This window comes from Rhinolophus sinicus, linkage group LG07, assembly GCF_036562045.2.
Source record: "Rhinolophus sinicus isolate RSC01 linkage group LG07, ASM3656204v1, whole genome shotgun sequence".
Lineage (NCBI taxonomy): Eukaryota > Metazoa > Chordata > Mammalia > Chiroptera > Rhinolophidae > Rhinolophus > Rhinolophus sinicus.
Window position 1 is genome coordinate 101,244,427 of NC_133757.1, and position 20,551 is coordinate 101,264,977.

The window sequence follows — 20,551 nt, forward strand, 5'->3', positions numbered from 1 at the left end:
TATTAACCATTTATTAATTAAAAATATTTACTGAGTGCCTAATTTATAAACAACAATTTACAAATCCCTGTCCTCCTGGAGCTTCTCTTCTAGTGGGGAAAAGATAGACAATAACCAAAACAAATAATTACAATGTTGAAAGACTAAGTATAGTGGGGAAAAAATTAGAGCAAGTTAAAGGAGATCGGAGTGCTGAGTTGTGGGTGGTAATTGTAAACTGAGTGTTTTGGGAAGGCCTCAATGAGAAGGTGACATTTAGGAATGCTTGAAAACAATGAGGGACTGAGTCATGCATGTATCAGGGAAAAGAGCGTTCCAAACTGAGGGAACATGTATCACAAATGTCCTGACGTGATAGCTGCCTCATGTGTTCTGGCGGGAAAAAGGAGGCCAGCAGACTGGAGCAAAGGGGGCCCTGGGAGAGTTGCAGGGGATAGTATCAGAAAAGTAACAAAGGGCTGGGCAGTGAAGGAACTTGTATGTCATTGTAAGTACTTTGGCTTTTGTTGGATTGAAGGATTTAAAGGGTGACACCATCTAACTTTCCCTTTAACACGCTTATTGGTTGATGTGTGGAGAATACACTATAGGGGCAAGAACAAAAGCAGGGAGTCTAATTAGAGGCTATTCAGGTCTAGGTGAGCCATGACGATGGTTTGGACCACAGTGGAAGCAGTGACAATAAAAAGAGGTGGTCAGATGCTTGATACATTTTGAAGGTAGACCTACCAGGTTACATATGGGTATGAGAGAAATAGAAGAATCAATAATGACCAAGATGCAGAAGAGTATAGGTTGTACATGTATTGGGATGGGAGGTAGAGGTTCACTTTTGGATATTTTAAGATTGATGTGTTTATTAGGTGTGATAAATCTTGAAAGGAAGTTGCTAACAATATAGGTAGAAAATCAAGCTACGAGGTCAGACAATTACGTTCACGAACTTATCCTAGAAAAAGTACCTCATTGTTGAATATTCTATGGTTACCTTCAAAGTACACCCCTTGGGAAGCTATGCACCCACATCAGCACCTAGTCTACTCTTCAAAGCAGTTTTGGAACTCTTTTTCTGGAACGGCCGTAAGAGTTGTCATCATATTACACTTGATGTCCTGAATGTCATCAAAATGTCTTCCTTTCAATATTTCCTTTCTCTTCAGATAAAGAGAGAAGTCATTGGGGACCAGATCAGGTGAGTAGGGAGGGTGTTCCAGTACAGTTATTTGTTTACTGCTAAAAACTCCCTCACAGACAGTGTCCTGTGAGCTGGTGCATTGTTGTGATGCAAGAGCCATGACTTGTTGGTGAAAAGTTTGGATCGTCTAACTTTTTCACACAGCTTTTTCAGCACTTCCAAACAGTAAACTTGGTTAACTGTCCAGTTGGTACAAATCCATAATGAATAATCCCTCTGATAGCAAAAAAGATTAGCAACATCATTACAACAAGTTCGTGAACTTAATTGTCAGACCTCGTATTTTAGTGCCATAAAATCCAAGAAAAAGAAAAAAAACCAAACATAGCAAAAGGAAGGAACTGAGAAACTGTCTGAGGCTTGAGAATTGACTATTTGTTAGTGACCTTAAAAAGTTTCATTGAAGTAGAGTGGGTAAAAGTCCAATTGAAGTGGTTTTAAAAAAACATGAGGTAAGAAATTGGAGATGGCAAGTAAATCCCGAAGTATTTTCTAAGACATTAATTTAAAAATTCATATTACCTAGAAAATCCAATTTCCTTGCATTGTTCTTTGGATTTTTCAATACTCCATGACTTTTTTTCTCTTCCCACCCCAGCTCTAAGGGAAGCTGTATACATGACAAGAGAGAATAATTAATACACTAAAGACTTGGTAGCACAGTATATAACCAAGCCAGTAGAAAATTCAAAAGTGCCTTGAACTCATCTCCTATCATATTTTATGGAATGATCCATTAGTCAAGTTATTCATGTTCAGATATGATACCTATCACCATGGTACAGACATTTAATATTACGAAGTTATATTTAACAACTGAAATATAAACAATATTGATGTAATTTTCCTAAGGAGATTCCTTACCTTGTGTTTTATATTAATAGATATTTTTCAATGCATATATATGGTATAGGAAAACATATAACATGAAAGGAAATGAAAAGCTTCAGTGATAAACATGAATGTAGTAAACTTAGTTTTCCAAGTAGTTGCAGAAATTTTAAAAAGCCCCAGCCATTGTTTATTATCATATTTTCCATTAAATTCCATATTGTTCTAAAGATACTTTTGAAGCTATTGCAATAGTAGCTCTAGAGACAATACCAGTGGATAATCAAACATGTTAAATTGAACAATACTGCCAATCAATCACATTGACAGAAAAAACGAGCTTGTTCGGTTACAAGTTTGTTAGCACATGAGTGGCCATTAATTTTATCACAGCTTCAAGTAGCCTGACGTGATAATCTTTGGGTTGATTTTATGAAAGAATATCCTTATCTGGCAAAGAGAAGAGTCAAACTTGAAAAACAAATCTCTTTTTCATTTCTGGCCTTGAAAACAGAAACTCGTGGGACTTTCATGACAAAGCTCCTCTAATGTTGGGGATATTTTAGCCAAGATACCAACAGAAAGCCTCGGGCTCTTCTCACTAACTGGTATCCATAAATATCCCAGAGGATGGTAGTTTGCTGACTCTCAGACCATAGAGACCAAACTGTACAGTGAATTTTAGGTTATTCTGTTTTATATTAGGAATTCTTTTTCTGTATTTAGAACATCCCTGAAGCACAAAAATTTGGTTTATGTCCTATATACTTTTTTTTCCTGTCACACCTTCCTTGACTTCTTGTTCTGCTAACCCTGATGACTTTCAATCAAGCAAATGACAGCTATTTATTGATGACCTCCCATGTCTGCATCTCTGCTGTTACTTGCCTAATCACCAAACAGCAGGATTGACAAAAAAATTAGATTAAAAAAAAAAAAAAATCAGGGCTAGAGAAAATGGGTGGTGGTGGAGGCTGAAAGAAAAGAAGTGTACCCTGGGCATGGAGACTATGAATGAACTAAGCACACTTGATGACTGTAGGATCGGATGTCCACATCACAAGAAGTTAGGAAATATCAGTGAGACATGGTGCTGAGATCCGAGAAAAGTAACAAGCATTTATGGCAGGACAAATGCTGCAGAGACTACAAAAATGAATAAAATAAAGTGCCTGCTTTTAAGAAGCCTGAGATCTAGTACTAAGAGATATCTCTGAAAAATAGAATGTAAACATGCAGTGGCTCCCCAATAAAAGTAATGAAGGACTAGGTATTATTACATGACTCCAAATATTCCATATAGGCCAAAATATTAGTTAAATTTGCATCAAAAAATTTGCTTCCTGGAATGCCTCCTTGTGGAAGATTTAGATGTCTTTAATTTTTTAGGAATATCTCCAGAGTTCTCAGCCAATTTAGAGAGAACGAGCTTCCCCTTTAGTGTGGGTAAGTAGGAAGAAGTGAAGCAATAACCACCTCCTGCCCCTTCCCCCTGGGTCTGCGTGCTGCTTAGCACCCTCCAATCCCCGGCCCCTGGAGGAGGGTTAAAGGGTCAGGGCCAGCTTTGTAAACTAGAACTTGTCTTTGCCTGGGGGACCAATGGTAACAGCCACCTCCTGGAACTCTTAAATCTGGGTCAAGATATTTGCCTCCCTGAACCTACTAACAGGAAATAAAAGTTATGCTTCTCTCCTGACTAATAGGCATGTTCACTGGATCCCCATCTCCAACCACAGTGACTGGCTCTGAAACCTGGAAATTAACCTGGATGTTTAGAGCCAAGTTGACATAAGCAATACCAGATAAACATCAGAAAGCACTGGAAAGTGCTGAAATCACTGTTAAATAACATGCAACAGTTGTTCAGGAAGCATTTATTTACCATTTTTACAGACCATTAGATTTCTTAATGCTTCTGCAGAATTACATTTAATTAGAGCAAATCAATCACTTGGCAGATTTAAGCTTTGTGCCTCGATAACCTTGACATTGTGTCATTTTTTTCTTTTGCTGAGGATTCACCCATCCCCTAAACCCAGGTGCATGGAAGGAATATCTAAACAAACTTGTAAAAGAGCAGCATTTGTGTGGCATTTCCTTTCATATGTGTTTCGTCCAAATGAAACAGACTTCACTGTTCCTTTCAGCGATAGCTTTCATGACAGCAAAGGTTTTCCATTAATTCTAGCAAGCTGATATTGGATACATTTCTGTTGTTGCTTGTTCCTCAGAATACATGGTCTGAATAGATGGAAGTTGGGATTTAATCATATTTTTACAAATTATTTAATCTCAATGACTAAATAGTAAGGATAAATTCCGATACATTTCATGAAGCTGGAATTGTGTGCTGACTTTAACCTAATTACAAAGCTGTTTGCTAAAATTTTATAATTTCAGGTGAGGCATTCATAATAAAAACAAATCATACTGAATCCTGCTGGACTGCTGCTTTCCTCCTCTCCTGAATGCACACTACTGAATTCAAGGTAAGTCAGTGACAGAATCATTGGTTCCTGCTGTTCTTGTTCATCCCTCATTTTCTATAATACCCGTCTGTCATTTACTGGATTTTTTTCAGATAGCTCTGACCTTGGAATGCTTTTTTTTATTTTTTTCTGGATGACAGTGTGGAGAAGCATTTGCTTTTGTAGTCACCAAAGTTATTTGCCAAAAACACAACACAGGTTTCTCAACATTTTGTAAATACCTCTTAGGAAAAAAAAAAAAAAAAGGATTCCATGGAAATGAGAATAGTTTGCAGCTAAAAAATAATGACAAACATGTTTACTATTTGGGGAGAGGAAAAATATGTATAAATTATATATTTGCTTCTCAGATGGGCACAAAATCTCTGACCGTCTCACCTTTCCTACCAGAGGTTCTGCTTTTCATCTTCAGTCTAATGCTCTCCCAACATGGCTATTTTGGCTGACTTGTCTGTGTTTGCTCTTGTAAAGATTTCAGAATGAAAATAGTTAAAACATTAATATTTCAATAGTGCATTCTGATTTAGGTTGGTCTCACAAATCTGTCAGAAGTAAGTACTTGCACTTTGTTTGTTCATACTTCATGTTGATGTCTACAGGGTTACTCATACGTCATACTGATGTGGGTGCTCTTGGGAGTGAGGTGTTTCAGGGAGATAGATAAGGAGGCGCTCCGATCTGCAGCTGATAAAACAAATGACATTGTGTGTGGCCAATGCTTAAAGCTCCACTTACCATCTTCAAGGGGTGTCTGTGGTCACTCTTTCTTCTCGAAGATTGTGAAAGATCAAAGGATTTTGGAGGGAGGGACAAGAAGTCCCAGCGGATTGTTGTATTTCCTTTGTAACTTATTTGTCACTTCACGACATCTTCAGTGCGTATTTTAAACATCGTTTCACCTATAGGAAATGTTGTTAGGGGTTACAGTGTGTGTTCGCTAGTGTCCAGTGTATCTTCTCTGTTTACACATCTACAGAGAAGGCTATGCAAACAGTATGCTGATATTCTATGTTTTCAAATTCCAGGGAGTATATGAGCCACTTTCTTGGAAATTCCACCAGAAAAAAAAAAAGAAATAAAAAGAAAATTACCCACATTAAATTTCACTGGTCATGGCCAAACTCTCATCTTTTGTAACGCTAACAGAAAATTTTATGAAAAGCCTCTTACCTATCTTTATTCATAACACGCCCCCCTTTTTACAAAATATTGTTTCAAAGTTCATACAGGATAAGAAATCAGATAACTAACTTTAACATGATAATTATGTATGGCTTTTGCCTACTCTCAAAGAAAGTTTTCGTAAATCCACTAACCATAAGGTATAGGTTGGCTTTCGAAAGAAGTTCCTCTCATGTATACATAGTTTTGTACTGGATGCAGGTATACTTATAAGCTGCCTTAAATCATTTCTGAATTTCTTATTGTTAAAAAATAAACAAGTAGATTTTGCCCCTCCCCCACCTAAAATCATTACATTCTTTTAATTAGATTTCAAGATACTGAAGTTGAAATGAATAATCTTGATATTGAAAAAGGCATCCCCCAAAAGTAAATGAATATCTATTTTTCCCAATTCCTTAATGCAGCATTTAATCAATACCAGTTAATTTTAGTAAACCACATTTGGATCACATATTACAAGGAAACGTTTAACGCAAACCAACATTTTGTTATAATAACACGAATCCACATTTTTTACAAATGAATCAGCTATATTTTTCTTGAATTCTACAGAACACGAGTTTCTAATTCTATGGATGTCTTAAAACAGAACGTTTAATTGTGGAGGGCTAGTTGAATCAATCCCATGCAATAAGTTCTCTGTATGTGCCCTGTGAGGTTTAGACTTTGGTAAAGCTTCATCTTGGGGTGAGTAGTATATATCTTGGGGGAAGATGCTGGTTTCTAGATATTGGAGGTTTCCATAGAGAAAATATTAAGAATGAAGCTTTCCATTGAAACACATTTACCCTAACTTCCCTAAAATCATATTCTATTTTCAATACAATCGCATTTAAAATTTTTTGGAAAATGGAAAAAAGAAATCAGTTATAGTTGTATACTCCTGTGTTAATCACTGTGAACATTTTGTTTCATTTTCTTTCCATTAGTTTTTATTTTCTGTATTTTATGTTCCAAATGCCTTATTTAACATGACATTTTAAGGCAGATAATTATAGATAACCTATGAAGAACTTATTGCAAGCACTTTACATGCATTATCCCATTACATCTGCACAAACATACCTGAGAGGCAGGTATTACTTATGATCTCTCTTTTATACATGAGAAAATTGAGGAAGGTTTATAAAGTTTAATTAATGTGCCCAAGGTCATTTGCCTAGTAAATTGCAATGTCTGGCCTTGAATCCAGGCAGCCTAACTTCAGAGCTTTTAATTAGAATATTATGCTGTATTGAGTCTCTGCAAAGTTATTTTCAGTGGAATTTATGTAGATTGAAAATAAAATTATCTGACTTTTTCCAGGAAAAAAAACTTACCATGTTTCTCCATTAATGGTATGAGTTCTGGGCTCTATGCTACTTTATATAGATTGATTATATTGTTCAATTTTTTTGGTCTAATTCTTCTTATCAAAAATATGGTTAGCAATATCCTTAAGAATGTTTGGCTTAGAACTTAGCTAAAATACGTTTAACTGGATTTGCTTTTCCTTTAATTTGGACTAAAATCTTCCTTCATCTGCATAATTTCTCAATCCTTCCCTTTTGTTTGACTGTGGATACCTAGCTTAATAAATGAACCTAGTTAGTGCTGCAAAGATACTTGCATACTTTGAAATATTTCTTTTGATTTTCAAAAAGGAATCGAGGCAAATTTAATCATGCTTTCTTTTAAAATTTATTTCTGCAAGTATAAAGCCACGCTAGTGCTTGAGATTTCTGATTGTACAGAAAATGAAAACTGGAGCAAGGATGAGTGAATTGCAGTGAAGAAGGCGTAACTTACAGAAAAGTCCATCTGAATTTTTATTTCCCAGGTTCAAGGTCATAAATCATTATTTGATTAAGAAGGTGATTGTTCTATGTGTAACTATCTTTTTTTATATTCAGAGCTAGACATTAGCAGCTGCCCAAGCAAACCCGTCAGTGCTTTTAGAGCAAATTGAAATGTTGAGAATTAGGAGAGTTTTGTGAAGAAACTGACTTTGAGATGGTTAAGCAGCTGCATAGAAACTGATGGAGATTTTGGCTTTTCCTGCAGGTGTATTTATTAGAGAAAGAGTGATAATAACAAATGTTTGCCGTATTATAATACATTCTAGGTCCTCAGAGTGAAATGCAGAGGGGAAAAGTCCTCTCCTGGAGACAATATTAGGAGCCCTTTCCTCCACATTGGCTATAATCAAGGATAGAGAACCAAGGAGATCAAAAATTGAAATGAAACTATCCTGTATATATGTTTGGGTTATACAAGCATCGCAGGGTAGTAGGGAACTGAAAATAAGAATAGGTTCGGTGCGATTGGTGCCTGGGGATATACGTCTCTGTCACCAACTGCAGGGTTAACTTATGAGACAACTAATCTCTCTGATTCTTAGTTTTCTCTGAGCAAAACATGAAGACTGGATGGGTCGATCTCTTCTAATATCACATTTAATGCATTTTCAGTAGCTTCACAGTTCTTACTAGAGTGTTGAGCACATAGGAGGCCATGAAATACTGCTGATTAACTGACTAATAACTGACTAAAGGTATAACTAGCTTGGGGGTAACCAGAGAAAACAAGAGAAAAAGGAATCCAAGCTTTACATGGTTGAGGAATAATCCATAAATTATATTGAGGAAGGAAGGATTATACGAGGTCTGACAATTAAGTTCACGAAGTTGTTTCAATGGTGTTGCTAACCTTTGTTGATATCAGATTCATTATGAATTTGTACCAACTGGACAAACAGTTAACCAAGTTTACTATTTGGAAGTGCTGAAAAGGCTGCGTGAAAAAGTTAGACGAAAGTGACCTAAACTTTTCGCCAACATTTATGGCTCTTGGATCATGACAAAGTACCAGCTCACACTGCCTTGTCTGTGAGGGAGTCTTTAGCTAGTAAACAAATAACTGTATTGGAACACCCTCCCTACTCACCTGATCTGGCCCCCAATGACTTCTTTCTTTACCTGAAAAGAAAGGAAATATTGAAAGGAAGACGTTTTGATGACATTCAGGACATCAAGGGTAATATGACGACAGCTCTGATGGCCATTCCAGAAAAAGAATTCCAAAATGGCTTTGAAGGTGGACTAGGTGCTGGCATCGCTGCATAGCTTCCCAAGGGGAGTACTTCGAAGGTGACCGTAGTGATATTCAGCAATGAGGTATGTAGCACTTTTTCTAGGATGAGTTCACTAACTTAATTGTCAGACCTCAAACATTTCAAATTTTAATGACCAATATTTAAACTGAACATTTTTCTTTATTTCTATTGGGGCTTTGGTGCCTAAAATGATTGTCTTCAGGGTAAAACCAAATAACTGAATTCTGTAAAATATCCAGATAATCAGGCCTAAATGGAATCTTGGCTTAGGTGATTCTTAACATTACTTTAAAATTCTTCAACATATAGAGTAGTGTTATGGGTGGAATTGTGTCCCCTCCAAAAGATATTTTGAAATCCTAATCCCCAGTACCTGTGAATTTAATCCTATTTGGAAACAGAGTCTTTGTAGATTCAAACAAGTTAAGAAAAGGTTATTAAGATCTACTCTTAATCCAATATGATTGGTGTCCTGCTAAGAAGAGGAAAATTTACACACAGAGGCAGACACTCAGGAAAACGTTATGTATAGATGAAAGCAAAGATTAGAGTGATATATATTTTCAATCCAAGGAACACCAAAAATTGATGGATGTCACCAGAAGTTGGGAGAGAGGTGTGAAACAGATTTCCCCTTAGAGACCTCAGAAGGAACTGACTCTGCCGTACCTTGATTTCTATACTCCAGAACCATGACAGAATACATTTCTGTTCTTTTAATCTATACAGTTTATGACAATTTGTTATGACAGCCCTAGGAAACTAATATAGGTAGCAAATTTCTTCCAAGTCAGACTGTCTGGGATGGTGGACATAAAATGCATCCAAGTAATAGAAATGAGCTCAGGTAATCAGTTAAATGTTTCCTTCCTAATTGAGAGAAACAGAGTTGTGAGAAACATGAGGTTTTGTGGCCTGGAGCTAAACGTTCTCACTAACCACTACGGAGGGAGTCTCTTCCCCCACCTCCAGTGTTTAGAAGCTGTTCGTAACAACTGCTCACAATATCCAATATCAATGATTTGTGCAATTTGCAAGACTCTCTGCTTTCTACTCTTCTAGTGAAAACAATTTCAAAGTTTAACTATTTCAAGATTATAAGATAGGAATCATGCCCCGTGTTCCAGATTCACGTACACACATATGTGTGTTTATAAAGGCAAACAACAACAAATGTCAGTGAGCTGTAATGAGGCTTCCCTGTGTGCTTGACTAGCTTTTGTAGCAACTATATGACACTATTTTTCTATTATATCAATATGTGATGTTAGTTATATGTTATGAACCCTGTCACCTCTTCCACGTTCACTCCTCCAACTGAATCAGGGGGGCACCTTTGGGGTATTGAATTTATCTAAATGGGTTAATAATTAAAGACATGAAAGGAATAAATACTAATAGATAAAGCACGTGTTATATGTGTAAGTTCTAGCACTGTGCTAGATGCTTTGCAGGAGTAAATAAAATATTAAGGAATAATCTCTGTCTTCCAGGAATTTAAAATACAGTGAAAATAGAATTTAAGAATGCAGACCCTGGAGTCAAATTATCCTGCTTTGATCCAACCTCCACTCAGACTGTTTCTAAAACATTGGGTAAATTACCCTCTCTTTGTTTCATTTTTTTATTCATAAAATGAAGGTAATAGTAGCTACTTCGTATGCCAAAGAAGTTACTCATGTTAAATCAAGTGCAAGACTTATAGTAAGTACTTAATAAATATTAGCTATTGTTATATTAGTAGTATTACTTATATATTGGTTTGAAAAACAATATTAATCAACACAGAAAGCAATTAGAGAAGATTCTTGGGGATAAATGTTAAGAAGCATGATTCAACCTTGAAATACATAGAACTCATTATTGCATGTTAGACTTCATTGTTTTAATCTTGATAATTGGGAAGGAACCAGTATCGTGGGCCAAGAAAGGACTTACCAGTAGGTTGTGTAGAGAAAGCTGTCTGTTCTAGTCATTTTTTCATCAACTGAGTGGAAAAGATAACCTGGAAATTTTTTTCTTAAAAGTTTGTGTTTGGCTGAAAGTTGTTAAAAGGATTTCTGTGCATGTCATTCTCATTGCTTAAAAATGGGGAGAATAGTAAGTTTTAAGTCACCAAATATTAGCTGTGATAAGCAGAATAATGACCCCTTAAAGATATCATGCACCCTAGTCCTTAGATCCTGTGACTAGTGTACCTTACATGGCAAAGGGAACTTTGTAGATATGATTAAATTAGGGATCGTGAGGTGGTTGATAGAACACTGGATTGTCTAGGTGAGAACAATGTAATCACATGGGTCCTTAAAATCAGAGAGACTCTTTCCTTGATGTGGTCAGAAGGAGATCTGGCTCAGAAAAATGGTCAGAGAGACGCAAAGTTGCTGGCTTTAAAGACGGAGCTAGGAAACCAGGAGAAATCTGGGTGGTCTTTAGAAGTGGAAAAGCTAAGGAAATGGATTTTCTCCTAAAGCCTCCAGAAAGAAATGCAGCCCTGCTGACTTCTTGATTTTAGCCCCCTGAGACCTGTGTCAGACTTTGGACCTACCTAAGTATAAATAATACATTTTTGCTGTTTTAAACCACTAAGTTTGTGATAATTTATGATAGCAGCAATAGAAAGCTAATCTGTCAGCTACTATACATCATCAAAACAAGCAAGGAAGAGGACATGTTTTAGCCCTTCCCTGCTCTGTTTTTGCTTTTTTCTTTTCCCCCTTTAGTTGTTTTTTAAAATGTGGAGGGGAACTTCCTTTTCTGCACAAGAGATAGTATCAGAGACTGAAAACACCCTCTTCCTTGATAAAACCAAAAAAATTTAAAAAAGGAGCGAGAAACCCAAAAACAAGCAAAATGCAGACAATATGAAAACATTGTTTTCAAGACACCGAGCATCAGGCATCAAAGCATAGTGATCCCTGAAAGGATCAAACAAAATGGGTGCTATCACTTCCCCAATTTACTGCCCCTAGGTTGCAGCGCAGGATAAGGGAACCCAAGCAGAGCCCAACAGACTCCTTGAGCTGAGGAGCTGGATCTGAAGATAGGTCTGGGAGCACCGAGGAGGCTACAGTTCTCAGGACAGAGTACCAGAGACAAGCGAGCTGCACAGAGTTAGATCCCTAGAGATCTAAAGATGACGCCCTAGAGTGTTCAACAGAGCACCCATCAGTGTATGAAGGTGAAGATGAAACTACGCAAGGCTGAGAAAAAAAACAACCAACAGAATTGGAGGGAACGGTGACTGGCACTCATGCAGGCCTGGGAATAGTTCCTGTTTCCACTAGCCAGCCTGGAAAAATTTATAATTCAAGACAGGTCTTGCCCAAGTACTAGAAAATTATTAGCCCTAGACTGAGCACCTCTCAGGATCTGTCTAAAAAGAAATCATAAAGGCAAGATCCCAAAAGCTTAAATTATATCCAGGTACCTCGACTGCATCCCAGAATAAAGGACCAGAGAAGGCAAAATTCACCACGTTTGTTATTGAATTGAAGACTATGAAGCATGTAAAGAAGTAGGAAAATATAATACATAATGAAAAGAATATTCAGAAAGTTGAAATTGCCCCAGAAATGCCACAAATGTTAGAACTAGCAAGAAAGGATGTTAAAACAGTTGTAACTGTATTTTGTGTGTTCAATGTATTCAATAAGGACATAGAAAAAGACCTAAATCAAAATTTTAGAGGTGAAAGCTACAATGTATGATATGAAAAATATATTGGATTGAATTAACAACAGATTAGACACTGCAGAAGAAAAAACTTGAAGACCTAGTAACAGAAACTAAATAAAATGAAAAGCAGAGAGAAAAAAGTTTTAAAAATGCACACTGTCAGTGAGTTGTAGGAAAATTTCAAGCTGTCTCATGCACTTGTAATTCATATTCCTGATGAAGGGAAGTGGAGGGGAAAAAAAAAATACTTGAAGAAATAATGGCCAAGTTTTTTCCAAACTTGTTGAAAACTTTTATCCCACAGATAGGGATCAGTTCATTAAAAGTATATAAGAATTCTAAACGTTGATGTCCCTAGTAACAGAGTTTCAAAATACATGAAGCTAAACATACAATGGCAAGGAAGAAAAAAACAAATATCCTTAATGATTGTCAGAAATTTCCATACTTCTCTCTCAATACAGGATGGAACAAGTAGAGAGAAAATCAACAAGAATATAACTTAACAAACTTAACAAACTTGATCTATTTGACATTTATAGAATACCCAGCAACAGAGTAATATACATTCTTTTCAATCATACCTGGAATATTTACCAAGATAAATCATATTCTCAGCCATAAAATGAGTCCCAAACAAAATCTCAGCAGGCTTTTTGTCATAATCGACAAGGTGCTTCGAAAGTTCATGTGGAAGTACAAAGAATTTAAACCAGCCAATACAAATTAAAAAAAGGACAAGTTTAAAGGACTCTTACTGACTGGTTTCAAAACCTTCAATAAAGCTGCTGGAGTCAAGTAATGCGGTATTGCCATTAAGGTTGATAAATAGATTCATGAAAAGAATAGAAGGTCCAGAAATAGACACATACATACATGGACAAAGAATTTTGGACAAAGGTGAAAGAGTAATTTCGTCAAAAAAAGGATAATCTTTTCAACAGCTGGTGCTGGAAAAAATTTAATAATCTTTATGTAAAAGCAAAATACAAATACTTTGATCCATAATGTGTCTCAACATATACAAAATTAATTTTAAATGTATTATAGACTTAAACCCAAAATGGTACTAATCCTCGATGTAAACATGGGGAAATCTTTATGACCTTGTTTTAGACAAAGATAGCTTAGATACATTACCAAAAGTATAATACACAAAGGAGTAAATTGGTAAATCGGACATCATCAAAATTTAAAAAACCTACTCTTCAAAAAACACTTAGAATCGAAAGATATGCCATTTACTGAGAGAAAATTCAAGGATTTGTATCAAGAATATATAAAGAACCCTTGAAACTCAATAATAATAAAAAAGAACCAATCCATTAAACATGGGCAAAAGATCTGAAGAGATACTTCACAAAAGAGGATTTACAGATGGCAGATACGTATACAAAAAGATGTTCACTCTTTATTAGGCAAATGAAAACTAAAACCACAATGAGATATCACTACAGACTGTGCAAAAATGACCAAAATTTAAATGACTGACCACACCAACTGTGGGCAAGGACTTGGAGGAACCAGCACCCCATCAATAGATGGCAGGAAGGTGAAATAATACAACCACTTTGGAAAATAGTCTGACAATACTATCTTTAAAAATTGTGACCCAATAAAGTTTAATTTTTTAAAAAAGTTAAATATACTACTATTATATGCTCCAGATAATCTATTCCTAGGCATTTATCTAAGAGAATTACCCAGAGACTTGTACACAAATGTTTTAGCATCTTAATTGGTAATAACCAGAAACTGGAAACAATCCAAATGAGTATCATGTGAATGGATAAACAAGTTGGTATATTCATATAATACTACACTACTAAGTAAGAAAAAGTAATGAACTATTTATGCCTGCCTCAAAATGGGTGAATTTCAAAATTACTATATTGAGGGAAAGAAGTGGACAAAAAAAGGAACACATACTTTATGATTCCATTTATATAGAATTCTAGTTATATTTATAGTAACCAATAATCTATAGAAATCTTATCTATACTTATCTATAGTAGCATAAAACAGACCAATGTTTACCAGAGCAGGGGGGAGGGAGAAAGTCATGATAAGTCTGGGGGGCATGGATATATTATTTTGATTCTGGTGATGGGCTTCACAGTGTATACATACTGTGGGTGCCAAAAAAAAAAAAAAAATGTATACCCATGATTTGTATTCATCTTTTGTTACCGGTATATATTGAGTATTACAATTTCAATACAGTTTTTTCCTTTCTTAAAATGTGTGGCTTTTTTGGCACCCTCTTTATGTGGGCTGTGAAGATTAAATGCTTTATACATAGAAAGCCCTAAAAAGTGTGCTAAAATTAAATGCTTGCAATTATGAAATGTTAATAGACTGTCTAAATTAAATTATTTCTTTGTATTATTGTTCCGAGTTTTACAATTTTTAACTCAATCTCTCACAATTAGAAAATTTCTTTCACTTTCAGTGGTTTTGTTTTTCATCCTTTTCCTTTCATGAATTGTGGGGGGGGTTTGGTATTTTTTTTGCTTCTCTTTTTATTCTTATTCTAGCAATGCAGCTCTACTGCTATGGAAATCTACTTCTTTGGCTACCGCTAGATATCTTTTACTGAAAGCAATGGATAGTGTAATCGTCTCTGGATTAAAATATCAAACCGGTAAATACCTTTGGATAAAAAAAATTTATCACAAAACTAAAAAAAAAAAAAAAAAGAGTGTGCCTGCTTTCAACAAACTGCATTCAATATGTTTTACATGATTGGTCAGCTTTTATATTAAGAAACCCAACATAACTACAAAGTAATAATTAATAGAATTAAACTCACTGTCCTTTTAATTAATAAAAATAATTAGGGATAAAGAGAATCCTGATTATATTTAGCATTATAGAATAATGACGGGGGAAGGTAAACTTTCACAATTCTAGTCTTTGGGTTTTATTCATTCTGGGGCTAATGCAAGAAAGAGTGAAGTAAACTACTGTTAGGTTGGTGCAAAAGTAATTGCGGTTTAAAAGGTTAAAAATAATTGCAAAAATCGCAATTACTTTTGCACCAGCCTAATAGAGTCTATCTGCTCATACAGTATAACTAGGACTCTTATAAGAAAATCTGAAAAAGTGTTTTAGTTCTCAATTTATTCAGGTTTATTAGAGGTGAGATAGGGAGTAAAGATAGTTGCACAATGTGTCAACCCCCAAAATCCATTCTTTATGTTCTGCTTTTTCTTTCCAGTACAGAAAAGGGATATAGGCTAGAGAAATCCAAAGATGAAGCAAAATAATTGTAGTAATCCTCCCATCCAGAAAGGGCTATGTTGGTGGCACAAAATACGACAACAATTTTCTTTCCACTAAATGAAAGAGGAGGGAAGTCTAAAGACCAGTAGTGAATATTTAACACAGGTCACGAGTAACTATATTCAAATAGCATTTCATCAGTTCCCTGTAATAATACCTTTTATTCTTTGTGTGCATAGCCAAATATGTAAATAAAAATGTATTTATATAAATTTAGTTTCATAAACTGTTTTGTAGGGAATGTGTATTGAATACATAAATACTATAGCAACAGCTTATATTGGTTTTATTCAGCCACAGTGGGTCATATTGAATATATTAAAGGAAAAGAACAGAGTCAACTGTTTTATAAAAGTAGTCTACACTTTAAGAAATATGGAAGTGTTATTTTATATAGCAACTCGTGAATGTTTCAGTATTTGTGGTCTAGTACGTTAGAATATTGTGATTTATCATTTCTTTATTGTTACTAAAATTACTTTTCTATGGAATTGCTTATGGCCATTATATCTTGAGTGTAATCATTATTCTAGACAGTTTTGGCCATTATTCGGGTTAAGAACCTATAAAAATTGTTTCCATTTTGGGCCTTCTGTGTCACCATGGAAACTATCCATGAGTTAAGTGTTTGTGAATGATTTATAGTCCTTGATGGAGCAAACTTTTGATGAAATAAATCCCTTCATGACCCATTTGTGTGTGTGTGTGTGTGTGTGTGTGTGTAAAAATTTCAGAACTGTTTCCCCCTAAGATTCAGTGCCCAATTTAGTTTAATTAGTTTTGGTGTCTATAGTTACAGTGTGCTTCTAATTTTTGTTTTGTCTGTTGCACTTGCTATTTGCAATTCCTTTGCTTCCCCTTTTTTGTGATGGTGATGAATGGCTGACACCACCTGTCTTGAAGTGACCATTCTCCATCAGACGTTTTATTCAGGGCAGAGCTGCACATAGACAAATGTACTTTCAACATCACATTTACTAAGATGCTCCCCAATTTCTGAAATAATTTTTGGAATGGAATTTATTTCCATTTTTTTGTAGCAAACTTTTAATTCAGATGAGTTGGCGGACATTCTTATTTAGGAGACATAACCAAAGTATTTCAATTAAGTATGTAAAAATATTAGCTGCTCTAATGCACACTACTTATTTTTATTAAAATACATTTACCTTACATCATTACTAGTCTATGTATATATGCATATATATATATATTACTAGTATATGTATATATACATATATATGAAATAAATCCCTCCATGACCCATTGTGTGTGTGTGTGTGTGTGTGTGTGTGTGTGTGTGTAAAAATTTCAGAATTATTTCCCACAAAGATTCAGTGCCCAATTTAGTTTAATTTGTTTTGGTTTCTTTAGTTTAGTTACCAGTGTGCTTCTAATTTTTGTTTTGTCTATTGGGCTTGCATATATATACATACATATATATATGTATATATATATATATATATATATATATATATATATATATACACACACATATATATACATACATATATATATGTATATATATATATATATATATATATATATATATATATATATACACACACATATATATATATACATATATATGTATGTATATATTATGTCCAGAAATATGAGGATATTTTAATATTTTTGGTAACAGTATTCTAATTGCAATGTTTTAACACTAATATGAGAGAGTAAGTACAATAATAATTTAACATTTAAATTAAAAATGTATTCCCATACAGCTCCAGCAGTACAGACTACACTACACAAAAATTTGTGCCAAATCTGGCTTAGGTAAACTAATCATAATTTAATGATTGTGAGAAAAAATGCAGCTAAATTAATAGTGTACTCTTAGAAAATATTTAAATTTTTCAAGGATAAAATTATTTGTAAGATTTCAACAGAACAGTTTTTATTCAATAACTGTATTGATTTTAAATGAATCTTGTACATTTTAAAGCAACCCCAATGGTCACTTCTATTTAGTAACTATTTTCTAACTATTTTTTGAGATATCATATGTGCTAAGGAAGAATGGAATCACAATTTTTGAATATTTTATACAATTCTGAGATTTAAAAAAATAGGTTTATTGAGATATAACTCACATAACGTATAATTTACCTATTTAAAGTGTACAATCCAATGGCTTTTAATATAGTCACAGAATTGTATAACAATCACTGCAATCATTTTTAGAACTTTTCATCATTCCAAAATGAAACCATGTACTTGTTAGCAATCACTCACCATTTCCCCCCCACTCCCAGCTCCAGACTTAATCAAATCACTAATCTACTTTTTATCTATATAGATTTACCTCTTCTGGAACTTTCATATAAATAGAATCTATAATGTATAATCTTTTGAAACTAGCTTCTTTCATTTAGCATAATGGTTTCAAAGTTATCCATGTTGTAGCATGTACAGAGACATCACTTGTTTTTATTGCTGAATAATATTCCATTGTATGAATATAGTACATTTTTATCTACTCATTTTCAATTGATAGACATTTGTGTTATTACCCCTTTTTGGATATTATGCATAGTACTACTATGAAAATTCCTGTAGAAGTTTCTGTGTGAACATATGTTTTCATTTCTTGTGGGTATATACCGAGGAATTGAATTGCTGGTCATATGGTAACACAATGGTTAATCTTCTGAGGAACTCGTAGACCGTTTTTCAGAGTGGCTGCACCATTTTACACTCCTGTCAATGATATAGGAGAGTTCCAATGTCCCCACATCCTTGTCCAACCTTGTTATAGTTTATCTTTTGGATTACAGGCATCCTAGTGAGGTTGGGGAGTGGTACTTCCTGGTCTTGATTTGTATTTCCCTGGAGGCTAATGAGGTGTGCATCCTTGTATGTGTTTGTTGACCACTTGTGTATCTTCTTTGGAAAAACGCCTTTTCAGATTCTTTGTCTGTTTTTTAATTAAGTTATTTCGTTATTTTTATGATAGAGTTATAGACTTTTTTTCTTTTTTTTTTTTAAATCAATGAGGGTGGTCTCCCTAAAGCTATTTCTTAACTGGTGAATTTTAACTGTCTTAAAAAAAATGATTTCTGCACTTAACATAGAGCCTGTTCTACTCAAGCCTAATACATAACATTGATTTTTATATAAAAGTATCAATATGCTTTTATACTATATTTAAAAATCAATTACAGCAACATGATCTCATTGAGCAGTACTTTTAAAAGAATGCTGACTTCTCTTCAAAGATAATATTCCTTGGGAAGAAACAGAATATTTTAGAAAGCAGTAAGAGCTTATTGGTTAACAAACAGTAGGGCTCGATATCATGAAAACTTTTATAGTTTCAAGAAGACCTTGGCATTTAGACAATAACAATATGGTTTTGTAGAAGTCCTTTTTCAATGACGTTAACTTTTTCCTACCCTGTATTGGTAATATTCCCCCGAATGTCTGTGTAGGAAGCTTAACAATGTTGTCACACCAGCTACATGTCTGAATCTTAAAAACTTAAATTTGCCTGGATGGCATAGCAGGAAATAAAAATATTTTCTGCAAAACAGCACTATTCAAACATACTGATCCTGACCATCCCTGGAATTATATGTTTGATTTTAACATGGAAGCTCTTTGTAGAGTAGCAAGGTAAATTATAATAGATGTGTACAAAATACTAAAGAAAGATTTAGAAGAAAGCAGCATCATTAGTATGTTTTTTGAAACCATTCTCAAAGGGTCTCTAAGAACAACATTATTTGACATTTGTAAATTTTTTAAAACTATATGTTTGGTATTTTCATCATTTATACACATCATTTGTGCTGTTTGCATGGTGACATGATTACTTTCACAGCAAAAACACACATTAAAAAAATTCAACCATGACAGAGTAATATCTCTTTATTTTAAAAAATTCATACTTAAAAGAGTAAAATGTTTCTTAAATTTTTTACCTGTCAGTTTTTGAGAATAGAGACCTGTCTGATGGACCACAGAACCTGCCATATAGTAAGTCCCTAATACATGGTTATAAAATGAGTAAATTAAAAGTATTTTTAATTGGTGAGTGTTAAAAAACTTAAAAAATGATTTCTATTCTTAATGTAGAGGCTTGCAACTGAAGCCTAATATTTAACATTGCTTTTATTTAAAAGTACCCATATACTTTTATAGTTTATAAAATACAACACTCACCCTAACCACCCTCAAACTGGGATGCTTGTGGGGGCACTTGGTCGGTTTCAACCCAAGAGGAATCCGAGAATTGAAAGCCCTTTGGGAAGGCCAGAACCTCCAGGGACTGAGGGATGTGAAAGGTCCAGGTGGAGGGGAGCCTGTTTGGCTACAGGGGTGAACAGGTTGCCCTTCCTTAGTGGGGAGCCTCCCAGCCCCTCAGGCCTGGAAAGAAGGGCAGCCTGCAGATGCCCTGTGGGCAGGTCTGGGCTGCCAGATGCTTAGACAGGGAGAGAGTCACAAGAGCTTGTGCTCCAGGGAGGTGATGCCACTGCCCACGAGCTTTTCTGTTAGGGCGCACTGGTCCTTGATCACCCTGTAGCAGTTAGCTTGTGATTCAGTTTTGGTCCTTGACAGCTTCTTCTTGATGGTGTCCTCGGAGCTGGCATAGATCATTTTTACTCAGAAGGAGTACCGACTCAGGGACCCAGAAGATAAACGCCAGGCTCTCCTTACTAAAATTTCACATATTAATTTTTTTTCTAAGGTAGGTTCTCTATTACAGCATAGGGTATCTGTAAGAGTTACTGATGCAAAGAGGAATCAAACCCTTATCTATGGATTTTCCAGGCAGGGTTGCAG